Below are 13,553 nucleotides of genomic sequence, written 5' to 3' on the forward strand. Positions count from 1 at the left end.
CGCCCCAACCCCCGAACGCCAGAGATCCGCCCCCGACGAATACAGATTGGTTGTACCAGCTCAATTACGGCAGGGCCGCACGTGCGCCTGCTGCTCATGTGTGCGGCAATCCGTGTGCGGGATTCTCGGTGCCCTCTGTCTTCGCCCTCTCTCTCTCTCGCGCTCTCTCTCTCTCTATCGCTTTCTCTCTCTCTCTATCGCTTTCTTTCTCTCTCTTTCTCTCTCTCTCTCTCTCTCTCTTTCTCTCTCTCCCTCTCTAGTCTCCATCTTTCTCTATCTACCTCCATCTTTGTCTTTCCCTCTACCCCGTCTCTCTCTTTTTCTCCCCCACCGTCGCCCATCCGCGTCTCTCCATCTTTGTCCTCCCTTCGGAAACTCTTCTCTTTTTCGGTCCATCGATGGGACGAATCAGTCGCGATTTTCTTTCGACGACGCGGTCCTTCTTCGAACGAAATTGTCGAGAGAAATGTAAATGGGGACGATAGGTTCGATAAGGGCGCGAGGTCGCCGCAAAGGAGTACATACCGTTCCGGAGTTTCATTTTAATAACTGTGAACTTCGAGGCGAACACCGTAGTCCGACGTTCGTTTGTCAACTGTTTCATTCGGATTTTCGCGATTGCGAACACATTGTTTTGAGCCTTTTAGGGGGGTTTCTTTTCAATTGTTCGCAGTCGGGCGATAAAAAAGATGTTACGTCAAATTGGCTTTTGAACTGTTCTTCTACAGTTTCTAGCATTATGAAGATATTTCTATGAATTAGAGAATGCATAGATATTTATTTCTTCTTCTGTTAACTTGAACAAGTTGCGGAAAATATAATAATATCTTGAAATTCTTTTAACGTTTTGATTATTTTGTATGTGTCGGTATTCATTTCTACCACGGTTGCTTAAAGATTTGCAGTTGACTTATCAATGTCCATCTCAGTGGATTACGTAACGGTAGAAACAATGAAAGAATTTACAAACACTGTAACAGCATTTTCAGTTCACAAAAGCGATTAATTTTATTTTGCATGCAAGTCGCGATCTAGTCGTGATCAGTATGATCACACCTAACTAGTCTATGTTTGCTAATCCTCGGAAATACGAGGATTATGTTGCATACCAAGCACAGGTATCATCAACCTAGAAATCTGTCAATGCTCATCAACTCCGTCAAGATCTTTTCTTTTCTCGCATAAGACACCTATTGTTCGTGCTGTTTTACGCATCCAATGGCATACCCCACTTTATAAATTAATTGTACTCATTTTCTAATGATAACAATGTTCTTACAACGCTGTATATAATTAATCTTCTTGCGAGTGTATACGATTACCAAATGAACAATTCTTGACATTTTAATTATAAATACGTATTTTTTAACTGTTGTTGTTTAATCTGCAACAATCTTCTTGATTCCTCAATACTATACGCAGCTGTGAAGAGCAATAGTTTTTATTGATTTATATGGGAAAAGAGCCGTACTGTTTTACGTCTGTTATTATGTGGAATGTATCAAATCACTTTGTTGTAACTGTCTCCATCAGTATTATATATTAGTAATTGGACGCTTTACCGTTTGTGATCTATTATGCTGTGTTATTGGATTAATCCGTTCTCTAGGGTACTTGAAAAGCATTAGTTCATGGTTAGTGGAGATTGGGGTGGGTTACGGCCACCTTTCTCTAGTGTTGAATCTACATATATGACTCAATGCACACTAATGAAATGAGCCCTGTATATTAAAATTGTTTCGTAGTTTTTTAACGCGCATTTAAGATCAATTTTACACCGAATAACAAATATCACTCTAAGCTAGAATGCTACTCGAACTACAAGTTTGTCCCCTAGAATCTTATATACAATCCACACGCTTGTCACTCGCAGCGGATGCTTATTACTCATTTAGAATCTAAAATTTAAATTCGTTTAATTTCTAGCTTTTCTCGAAACAACTTTCTGCAACATTTTTATATTTTCCTGTGAGAATCAACGTGCAACAAAACAATTCATTTTTTGTGGTCCATCAATTTTATAAATCTTGTTTTCTCTCATTAGGATTTTAGAGCGTGCCACTTTTCATTCTTTGTTGATAAAGCTCATTGATTACAGTTTAATATCTGTGGGGGTATGTTTTCGTGGTAGAAGTTTTCCGAATGAATTTGAAAGTCTTTCTATTTACACCGCACTTTTATTCTTTAGCGATCTTCACTCAACCAGGTCGACAACAAGAGTGTACTTACATTTTTGTACCCCTGCTCGCTGGTAAGCCGGAAGTACGCTCACGTCACGATTTTCTCTAATTGGTCAGCACTAAGTAGCGTGCTGGCCAATCAGGTCGTAGGTAAGGGCCCGTTGTCTTCCTTTCCCACGCGTTCGTGTCGCGTTCTTCTCTACAGCTTTTTGGCTGCAACTATAAATTTATTACCGCGGTAACGGAATTTCTTCCAGGCCTGTGAGCCAGCTGTTGGTCCTCTATCCGCGGACCCTCTGGAAATCCCGAAATTATGACACCATCATTTGTTATTGAGACCGAAAGCGAAAGATTCTACAGAACGGAAAACATGCTTTCTCTACAGGGTGTACCAAAATTATTGTACAAGCTGGAATTGAGGGGTTCCTGAGGTCATTTGAAGTAACTTTTTCCTTAGCGAAAATGCAATCTGCGGCTTAGTTTACGAATTATTAACGAAAAAGACGGACCAATCGGAAAGCGAGTGCGGCTGGCGCTCCGCCCTTACGACCAATGCCGTGTCGCGCTGGCCGTCTGACGCAGCGACAGTGGTCGCGAGGGAGGGGCGTCAGCTGTACGCGATCTCTGATTGGTCACTGTTTTTCGTTAATAACTCGTAAACGAAGTCGCGAATTGAATTCTCGCTAAGGAAAAAGTTACTTCAAGTGACCTCAGGAACCACTCATTTTCCGCTTGTACAATAATTTTGGGACACCATGTATAATACTGCTAGTACGTGATGGAACGGTTTCCTCAAAAATAGCTTTACTAGTGCTTGTGCCATAAACTGTCCGTTGAGGATCTGCGCGGCCATTGTCCACGGTGCTATGAACCGATGGCCGCTACAAATCGATTTATTCTTATCTTTATAGATGTAGTTCGATATTTAAACTATCCTATCAAATTATTCATAGATTATTCGATCTCCATAATGAGTAACAATCTGTGATCGACATGGTACTGGATATAAATCATTGTTGCAAACGGTGTATCCAATCAAGTATGTGTCTTAAAGCCGATTGTTTCTTAATTTAACTAGTGTGCATAGAACAATGGAGAGAAATCACGATCGACGTTGTTCGATTCGGATAGAACAGCTCCTCGCTTCGAATTGATGTGAATGGCATCGACGTGTTCCAATGAGAATTGCTCGACGAGAAAAAGCACGAAAGGAAAGCCTCGACTATTATTGATTCAATTACTCCTGCGGACATTCGCGATACACCATACCTTTTTTTTTTTCGTTCAAATCTCGTATCGCCACGTTCGTTCGATTCGTCATCACGGTACGGTTGTTCCGGTCGTGTTTCCGACTTGCGCAAGTTAGACCTCCCCCTCTTGTAAATTGTCAGACAAGTTCAATTTGCACGGCAGTCGTTGCGCCGACGATTTTAATCGCGGATCACGAGCCGGCAAGAACAAACAATGAAACCGCGGGACCATGGCGAATTATTTATGAGGCGGGATGTAAGAAGCCGTAACAATGAAATCAGGATTTGCTTAGCGTGCCGACCTCGAACCGCGTGTTGTTGCATCGGTCGTTCGCGAGCAAGCAAATACTTTTTGTTCGGTTTTCGTGTGAATTTTATCGATTCATAACGCCGTTTTGACGTGATGTTCTCGTTCGAAAACTATCGCCAACGCATTTAAAAAAAAAGGATTTAACTCCTAATTAATTAGTAGACTGCGAAATTTATGCATTTATGGCAAAGATAAACGAAATACAGATTAATGAAGAGATCGATAAAATTTGAGGACCTTGTTAACACTGGTTTCAATCTATTGTAACTACTCAAAGCAGAATTTTAGTTTAACTATTGCTCTGTGTAATTGATGCAAACAATTTATATTTTCCATAAAAATCCGCAATTTATTGATTAATCACGATTTCGTTACACGAAATCCATCAGGTGTTCTCGAAGAATTGGTAACACTTCTGCGGAAAATATTCTGAAAAGTATGGACGTCTAAATTTTCAGTTTCGCATGATCTATTCTATTCAGTTCCTCCAATGACGAAGAACATTACAGTGGAAACGCGAATCGCTGGCTTCTTTTCGCGTTTAGTAAACCATGAAAACGACCTAACATCAACCTGTATATGAGCCGTTTATTTTGAAAGTGGCATAAGTCACTTTACCGTAATGAAAAGTGGTGATTTTTTAATGTTTATACGAAATTATTTATACTGAGAAAAATATCAGTATCCTGAGACAACAAATACAAGTAAATCTTTTCGAAAGTTAGCATCCATATTTTGAAACGTGTTCAAACGCAAACCCTTAAATATATCGACTTAAAAACAATGTGACTTATGCCACTTTCAAAATAAACGGCTTATATCTCCGCAATCGTGGGTTCAAGTGGGCGTACAAATATTTCTCCGTGAAATTTAATATTGCTCTCTTATTGTGATCATTCGATGCGTGTTCAATAATATTGGGGCAACAAGCTGGTTAAAGCAAGCGAGCAATTTTTCGCTCGAATCTTGCGTTGGAACTGCGGATAAAATTCGAATTCTTTAAAGTTTTTACAGGAATCATGCATACTTCGCGTTCCATGTACAGTGATTTCGCCCCAATTCGCGTCGAGATTGCGCACAAAAATGGACAATTTGGAAAGAGGAAATACGATTATTCGAGTCTAGAGTCTTGTTTTTATAGTTGTTGACAATCGGTAACTATAAAAACGAACCGGTAAGGCTCGAATAATCGTATCTCCTCTTTCCAAATTGTTAATTTTTGTGCGCAATCTCGACGCGAATTGAATTGTTAAACGTTCTCGATTAAACGACAATTTATTAGATTAACAATGACGAGCTTTCATTTGTAACTTCTGAAAGTATACACGAAAGCTTTTATGATTAAAAATTTTAATTACAAAATTTTGGTCAATATCGGTGGCTTTTAGATTCGATCAAACTTAAAGATTTTGTGTATATTTTTAGATGGCTCGTTTTGATTTTTAGAAAACTCGATTTGTTTTTCCCTTTCGTTTTAACATTGATAACAAGACAACAATTTCGGAACGTGTGTCGATACGTCAGTTCGTCAACGTTAAATCGTGAAACGAGCATTTAATATTCGGCACAAGCTTCTATTAAACAGTCATTCTAAATACATTAAACAATTGATCTACTGTACATACAATGAAGTTGAATCGCTGCCCTAATTATGCCGACTATACTGGAAACAGCCGGAGCGCAGAAGAAGACACTATTAAATGACACTGCGAGTAAATACCATAATTCAATTGACCATAATCATTTCAGTACGTTCTTCAGTATATTCCTCAAAATATCTGCGAAGATTAAAATGAAACGATATGAAACAGACTCGTTGATAAATACAAGAACGCACATCCGCGAACTTATCGGAGAAACCTAATCGGATTTATTCTCAGACGCCATTACGATTTGTCTTGGAGTCTTCGTGAGAAGTAATTGGATGCAGATATCGATGCGTGATTTTTCTCGGAAAAGCTCTCGATATTCTTAATTCGTAATTTGTGATTTAATTTTAATTTGAATTCTACAAAATTTCGTTTCGATGGTAATTCATTTTTGTCGACTGATTTGTCGTTTAATGTCTTCATTTCCATTCGTAATATTAACACATCTTCGGTAAAATTCAGTATCCAAATCGGTGTCATCATTTAGGAAACAGTCTTAACTGTAATATAGGAAACAAATTAGCTGCTAGTAGGCGATACTGGAATAGTTAGAATGAAGTTCTTTTGAATAATTAATATCCAAATTTAAATGTTTATTTGTTAATTGTTTTTGACACTGGTATATTTCACATTTGAATTTTATAATTACAGTTTCATTTGCAAATATCGCTGAATAATAATTATCATTACTTATTCTGCGTTAATAAGACCGCGCACAGAAAGGCTCGTTGTAAAAAATCAAAAAGCTGAATCATAAATGTATGTGACTCGATTCAAGAAATATTTTTCACAATTTTTGGGCGTTTTCTGCACCGTAGCACGCCGTTTGTCACATCGTTTCGCGGTGCGTTGGCGAGGTGGGGGGGGGCTAACCGAAATGGTAATTCGTGATTGTGCGGTAGCCGAGAAAGTGTTGAAAAACCAACGAAAATATTTGACGGCGAGTATAGACGAGAGGCTCGTGTTCGCCTCGAAAAGAGGAAGGATCTTTTCGGGATGCGTCTTTTTCCGGTTCCCCTCGGCCTCTTTCTCCTTCTCTGCCTCCTGTTTCCTCTATCTCCCTGCCCTCTGATGTTTTTCATCAAATTAACTCGCGGTACGAGTACTCTTTCTCCACGGTGTTTGCATAATATCGTTTATAATTCACGTTGCGCTGAATTCCACTTTATTCCGGTCGGTAGTCCGCGCGCACGAGCGTGCTGCGCTCGCTTCGCTCGCTTTACTAGCTCGCTCTCTTCGCTTTCCGACTCTTCGCCGCCCTGCTATTAATCGGATATCATCGTGCTCTTTCTCTCCGCGAGCACTTTGTCTGCCCGGGGAGCCGAAATTCCTCCAACACGTGTTAAACGCAACAGTACTCTATTCATACCTGCGGAAAGTTCGTTCCGCTTTGCGTTACAAGATCAGACTTCGGCACATTTCAACTGGCGTTATTCCAAATATTATTTCTTATTCAAGATAACGTGTTGCTTCGTTTCATAATTATTTCCATGCCTGTACTCACTTTCGAAATATAGTAAATATCTTCTGAATTTTTCTTCAGCTTGTAAACGAAAATGGACAATTTGGGAAGGGGAGATTATTTTTATAGTTGCCGGTTGTCAGTAATTATAAAAACGAGGTGCAAGGCTCGAACAATCGTATCTCCTCTTCCCAAATTGTCCATCTTTGTTCACAAGCTGAAGGAAAATTAGGAAAAATTTAACTGTAGCCCTGTTCGAAATACTAGATTCAAATAACATGTTATTCTATTTCATAATTGTCCGAGATAATTATTGTATGTAATTTTGAAATTCTTTTTCGGAATTATATGGTGATCTCTGTGTCTATACGTATACTCGTCGACATTTCCATAAGATAAAAGAACCGATCTGACTCTGTTAAATGATTTATCCGATAAGAAACACTATTCTGAAGAATATAATATTATAGCATTGAGAAGACACGGGCATGACGACCTTTTCTTTTGGTAATGGAAATTTTTCCAAGTCATATGTAAAGTGCGTTACATTGTACGCCGTTCTTACTCGTTAAAATCTAGTACGACCATATTACACGCAATTCTAGTTCGCACAGTTTAGTTTCAAACTCCACTACAACGTTTTTTTGCACAGGCTAAGGGTGGTTAGTGGTTAATTATTTCACTCCGTCTATTTAATTATTTGTACATTAGAAATATTTGTTTTATATATTTTTTAAATATGTCAAAATATTCTGACAAATTAAGTAAGCGACAAGTGAAAAGCGATGTTAATACAAAATGCTGATAATACATCTTCTCACTGCGAAGAAAAATGTCACCGTTGCGAAACGAGTTGAACGAAAGTTAATTCCCCGGTTAACAGGTTAAAAGACTCAGGTTGTCGGCCGTGTTACCAAAAAAAAAAAAAATACGTCGCTGCTGGAGGGCTAGTAATCGCGGACTCAGTCGACTGTCCGATGGCGGTACGAACGGCACCGTGAGTATTGACGGTGGATGTTGTGCCGCGAAACGAACGCACACGCCAGCAAGAATGAGTCGCCACCGATTTCGAATAGAGCACGGCGATTACGCACATTTCCCTGGAGAACGAAGCTTCAAACCGGGAGTTAACAGACGCGGTCCCCTCTGTCCCTTCGTTTCTCCACCAGCATTCCAACCCCGTCCTCTCTCTTTGCCGCCGTTCGCGTCGTCCTAAACCGTTCGCATCGCGATCAAGACCGACGAACACCGTCGCGATCGTTTGCACGGTTATTATTGCCATTGTCTCCGGATTCTGTAGCTATCACGCCCTAACTCTCATTAGTTGCGAAACATTTGCCGATCTTCCATATTTCGAAGCGAACACGAACGTGTTACTTCGAGGCGTTCTTACGTGGCCAATATAGGAATTGGACTCTCATCTTGTTTGGAATCCGCGCGTGAAATTGTTCCATCGACAATCGAAAAGTCTCCAGCGTGTTTTCATTAACGTTTTACCTACCGGTAACTTATTAATGGGATTTTCAATTACTGGGATATACTATGGGAAATCTGTACGATCATTTTCTAGATGATAATACCAAACGATATTATTCGATCATGTTAAGGGAGACGTTTCGTTGGTACACGATGGATAATAGTTAGAACGATATACGATAGAAATACAGTAATTTCTCTCGGAAATGCCAAATTTTCGGTTGCTGTGAATTTCCCTGGGATAATCCTATGCCTAGGTAATTTATTGCTATGTCGATGCTAAGGGTCGACGGAGTTCCTGATAAAGTTAAGTCATCGTTTTTATTCTGGCGTTACTATGTATTCACATTAATGAACATCGGCATGCTGGCCACTACTATTTTTGCCGACTGCCCCGAGTTTTTGTAAAAACAAGCTACGAGGCCCGAAAAATCGCGACTTAGTATTCTCATATTTGCCGGTTTCGATTCCCGCTTCCGAACATTTCTGGGAGAAATGATTGTAACCAGTTCCACTGAAGAATTTATTAAGCAGTTTTTACGTGGCAATTATGAACTTCCAAAAATGATAACAACACCGATGGTAGGTTATATGCTGACAGCGATGTAAAAAATTGTTTGATACTGTGGAACTCAGTTTATATAAACTCTATTTTATGCGAGCTTCATTTATACGAACTTTATTTATGCGAATTTTTTATTCATACGAACTCTATTTATATGAACTCGTTCTATACGAATTCTATTTGTACGAACTTCATTTTTCGAAATCTGAATCTAAATCTTCTAAATTGAAACAAAATTTGGTTCTTCTTTTATCAAAATCCAGGAATACGATCTAAAATTGGGACATACAAGAAACGACAATTGAGAAAAAAGTAGTTACGGACGAACAAGTGCTAATCAAGCTACCTGTGAGAGAAATCGCGGCGCAACGGGGCGTTTCATCAGTTACGTCTTACAATGTAATGTATGTATACCAATGTTAAAAAAAGAAATCGAGAGAAATAAAATATGAAGTTACTAGAAATTAACTTGGCTCTAAATTATCTTAACAATATATTCGGTCGATAAACAATACACGTAGCAGTACACACTCCTTGTTCCTCACAATAAAGAATATAAATATTTCATTGAGTATATGTTGTTCCTCATTTGTTGTTTGTCGGTGTCCTTAAAAAACAATTGAACACGTCGAACGAATGTGTCAAGAAAATCAAATAATTTATCACAACATTCTTGGTTAAACCAAAGAGACGGTAAAAAAAAAGAAAAGAATTGTATTCGTTGGAGAGATTGAACGTCTGATCTGCGTTATACGCCGATTAGCTGTGAAAAGTCCTCGATCGGCAGTCGATCGAATCGATGCAGCCGAGGGTCGATTTTCGGCAGTCGGTCCGCGGATTCCCAGCGGAAGCCCGGGTTGCAGCGGTACGTGTGACAGCGGTGATGATCGCTTGAATCGTTGGAATTGAAATCGAGGGCAGGGCAGGGCAGGGCAGAGCGGGGAGCGGGTGGGAAGGAAATAGCCCTTCGAGCTCGCAACGTATAATCGGGAGCAGAAGTGTACACATTGGAGAGGTCGGCATCGCTCTCGGTGGATCCCGGGGAGACGAAAGAACGCTCGCGGTTTAATGCTCCGAGCTCGGTCGAGACAAGCTGAGCAAACACTTTTCGCGATATTACCAGGATCCGAGCGGGCTTTCCGCGGCCTCTCTTCCACGCTCGCTCTCCTCCCTCTCCACCCATGTAATGAAATAAATACTCATCCGCTCGGAAATTCACTCGCTCTCTTTCTTTGCGTTTCATCGGCGCGCGCGCGCGATGCTTCCGTTTTTATTCTTCCCTGTTACCTTAATGGAGCCGTTTCACCCTTCTTCTTCCCCCCCCCGCCACCTCGATATATCCTAGGGTAATTGTCAGCCGCGATGTACGGTATTTCGATTGATCAGATTCTAGCACACAGTGGACTACCTTACACGGCGGCACACCAAAGTGTTCGGGCACCGTTTAACGACTAAACGCGCTAATGCTGCTCGGATGACCGGTTTCCAGTTTTCTGTTCGAGAACTGTTGACGTTAGAAGGAAGCTCTTACGGATACTGATTCGCCAAATTTTTTATTCAAACATGCATTACAAGAAACATTTTACGAGACGAAACAGATCGGTCGTTTTTAGTGCTCGGCGCGGTTGGTCTTAAAACGGAATAATTTTGTTAACCCGTTGGCCGGTTATGACGAAGTAATTTCTCATAACAGAGAGACAATTTGGAAATTTTGGAAAGTAGTGCGCGAATTGAAAAGTAAGTAGTATCTGTTTTGGTGATGGAAATTTTTCAAAGTATTAGGGTGTCCCATAAGTTCTTTCCTTTTTTCTGATGCGAAATGATTACACGATATTTGTTGTTTAAGGTTGATTTATTGAGTTATATATGAATCATCCTGCTTCATTACCTTCTTCCATCTTTCAGGAAGCCTTATTATGCCGTCTTTCCAAGATTGTTGAGGCATATTTGCAAAATATTGATCAAGGTGCATTTTTATTTCGCTTACGAATTTAAACCGTTTTTCACGGAGAGAATTTTTTAACGAGAAGAACAATAATCGGATGGTGCAATGTCCGGGGAGTATGGAGGATGAGGTAGAACGTCCCAATCAAAGTGCAATAATTTTTGTCTTATGACCAACGCAACATGTGGTTTTGCGTTGTCGTGATGAAAATTTGACGGTGTGGAACTTCGAATCGATTCACATATCCCATCTTGATTAAATGCTTATGTACCGTTGTCCTGGGTATATAGTGGCATCCGCTATCTCGCGCACACTATATCGCGGATTTTCAGCGAGCATATCTTCGATAAGGTCCAAATCTCGTTTACAGTGTTCTTTACCCTATCACTTTTTTTAAAGCAATGAAACATAACATGCCGCAAATGTGCTTCTTTTAGCTATCCATATTGAACGGCGTAGAAAAAATTGTATAAGGAACTTTGTCACCAATGAAAAGAGCTCTAAAAGAGCTTTGAGACGACTGAAACCGATACTCTAAATAGCCAAGAGATGAGCCTGCCTGTTTATATGTATAAACACAATCAGTTTAAGTTATTTATAGCGCGGCGCGGAAAGAACTTATGGGACACCCTAATAGTATGTGATGCGCATCACGCCATACGTCGACTTTGAGTGAATAATATGGTAATACTTCGAATTTGCACGGTTTAATTTCAAACACCGTTATAACGTTTTTTTTATAGTGCCACATACGTACCAAAGGGTGTCAGGATATATGCTAAAGAAAATTGTGTAACAGCTAACAAGCTATACTATAATTATGGTACGTATAGTAAATTTTTCCATCTCAAGAAGAGATGCATTTATTCGAGTCTTCCGACTCGTTTTTATAGTTACCGATTGTCAACAACTGTAAAAATGAGACGCAAGGCTCGAATAATCGTGTCTCCTTTCCCAAAATTGTCCATTTTTGTGCACAATCTGAGCGTCAATTAGACAGAACTTACCATAATTGCTAATCAAGATGATAATTTAACTCTGTTCATATACTATATATTATTTATACTATTTATATTACTATTATTATAATGGGCGTTCCATCTAAAGCAGGTCATTTATATTCTTTAACACTAGATTCACGAAACTCGTCAAAATGACGGGTCACTAATCTTTTAATTTACGATTATTCATATCGTAAAGATGCAATTATGTGTTATTTATTGAATTTATATGTTACTTGCGGCAAATGTTACAATAACACTTGTTAAAAATCGAAATAAATATCTCATTGTTATTTTTATTCACTAATATAAAACAGCTGTTTTTTATGCTGCGTAAATCTAGTGTTAATACCATATATAATTTGTTATTTATTAACGTTTGCAATTTTTAACTTTTGAATGTCATTTTTCAATGTAAGGCTCGAATAATCGTATCTCCTCTTCCCAAATTTTCCTTTTTTGTGCACAATTTGGGCGCGAATTAGGGAGAAATGACTGTAATCAAAATCAAAAACTGGTTATTTGACTCGAGCAAGTTTAGCGTTAATTACAACGTATGAAGATCATCAGAGGAAGAACAAAATTTCTATTTAGCCCTTGTTTGTTGTAATCGACGCAACACGGTTGATCAAGTAAGAATGTGTGCGGCGAACAACGGGGTTAGATGCCTGTGAAATTTCGGATAGGGCTAACTGCGTGATTAGGAAATTGGTGGGAAACCATCGTCGTGTGATTAATTTGGCCAATGCTTGGGATTCGGAAGAAGATGTCCCTTCGAACGTCTGAGGTAGGGGAGCCGATTCCTCCGAGATTCCGCTTCAGTGGGTCAAACGGTTACGTCGGGATGCAAATCTTGTCCTCGTTAAATCAATTCGAATGAATTTATTTAACCTTATAGGCACGACGCGCCACTATAGTGGCTTTCGCGGATGTCATCTTTCAGAACGACACGCCACTATAGTTGCTTTCGCGGATGTCATCTCTCTGGACGACGCGCCACTATAGTGGCTTGCTTTAGTAGCTCACTCGCTCATCGTTTGAACCAAATAATCGTCTTCGTATGCATTGTTTCACACTTTTTTTGTCTTCACATCGATTTACAACAGTCTACAGGGTATCCGAAAAATGTCTCGCAATCCGGAAATGGCGGGTTCCTCGGATCATTTGAAGCAACTTCTTCCTTTACAAAAATTTTCTCCGAGGCACCGTTAACGAGTTATTAACGAAAAACAGTTACCAATAAGAATCGAGTACGACTGACGCGAGGCGGCCCAGCCAACCAGCGCACGAAGCCCAGTTCCGCTCATTGGCTCGATCGCCTCGCGCCAGCCGAGCTCGCCTCTCATTGGTCACTGTTTCTCGTTGATAACTCGTTAACGGTGCCTCGGAGAAAATTTTTGTAAAGGAAAATGTTGCTTCAAATGATCCGAGGAACCTGCCATTTCCGGATTGCAAGACATTTTTCGGACACCCTGTATATACAGTATCAGACTCTGTACAGTACACATCAGATTCTGTCGTCCAGAGAAACAGCCTCGCGCAGAATTCAGCCGTACCTAGAAGGTTAATAGACGCTTCCATCGTATCGGAATGTGAGAATCAATTTTACTCCTCAGCGTTGAAAACACAGCGTGACTATGAAAGCTACGTCATATTTACTCGAGTTCAATTAATTATGAACTAATCCTTTTTTTAGATCATAATCATCTTCTTGC

The 13,553-nt window shown here is 39.8% G+C and overlaps 1 protein-coding gene across 7 annotated transcripts in view; it reads left to right on the top strand.

Moving 5' to 3' along the window:
* Nucleotides 1-13,553, top strand: part of Smr (nuclear receptor corepressor smrter) — a 70,812-nt gene that overhangs the window by 26,109 nt on the left and 31,150 nt on the right. The window lies entirely within an intron of this gene.

The sequence above is a fragment of the Megalopta genalis genome, chromosome 2 (genome assembly GCF_051020955.1).
Source record: "Megalopta genalis isolate 19385.01 chromosome 2, iyMegGena1_principal, whole genome shotgun sequence".
Taxonomy (NCBI): Eukaryota; Metazoa; Arthropoda; class Insecta; order Hymenoptera; family Halictidae; genus Megalopta; species Megalopta genalis.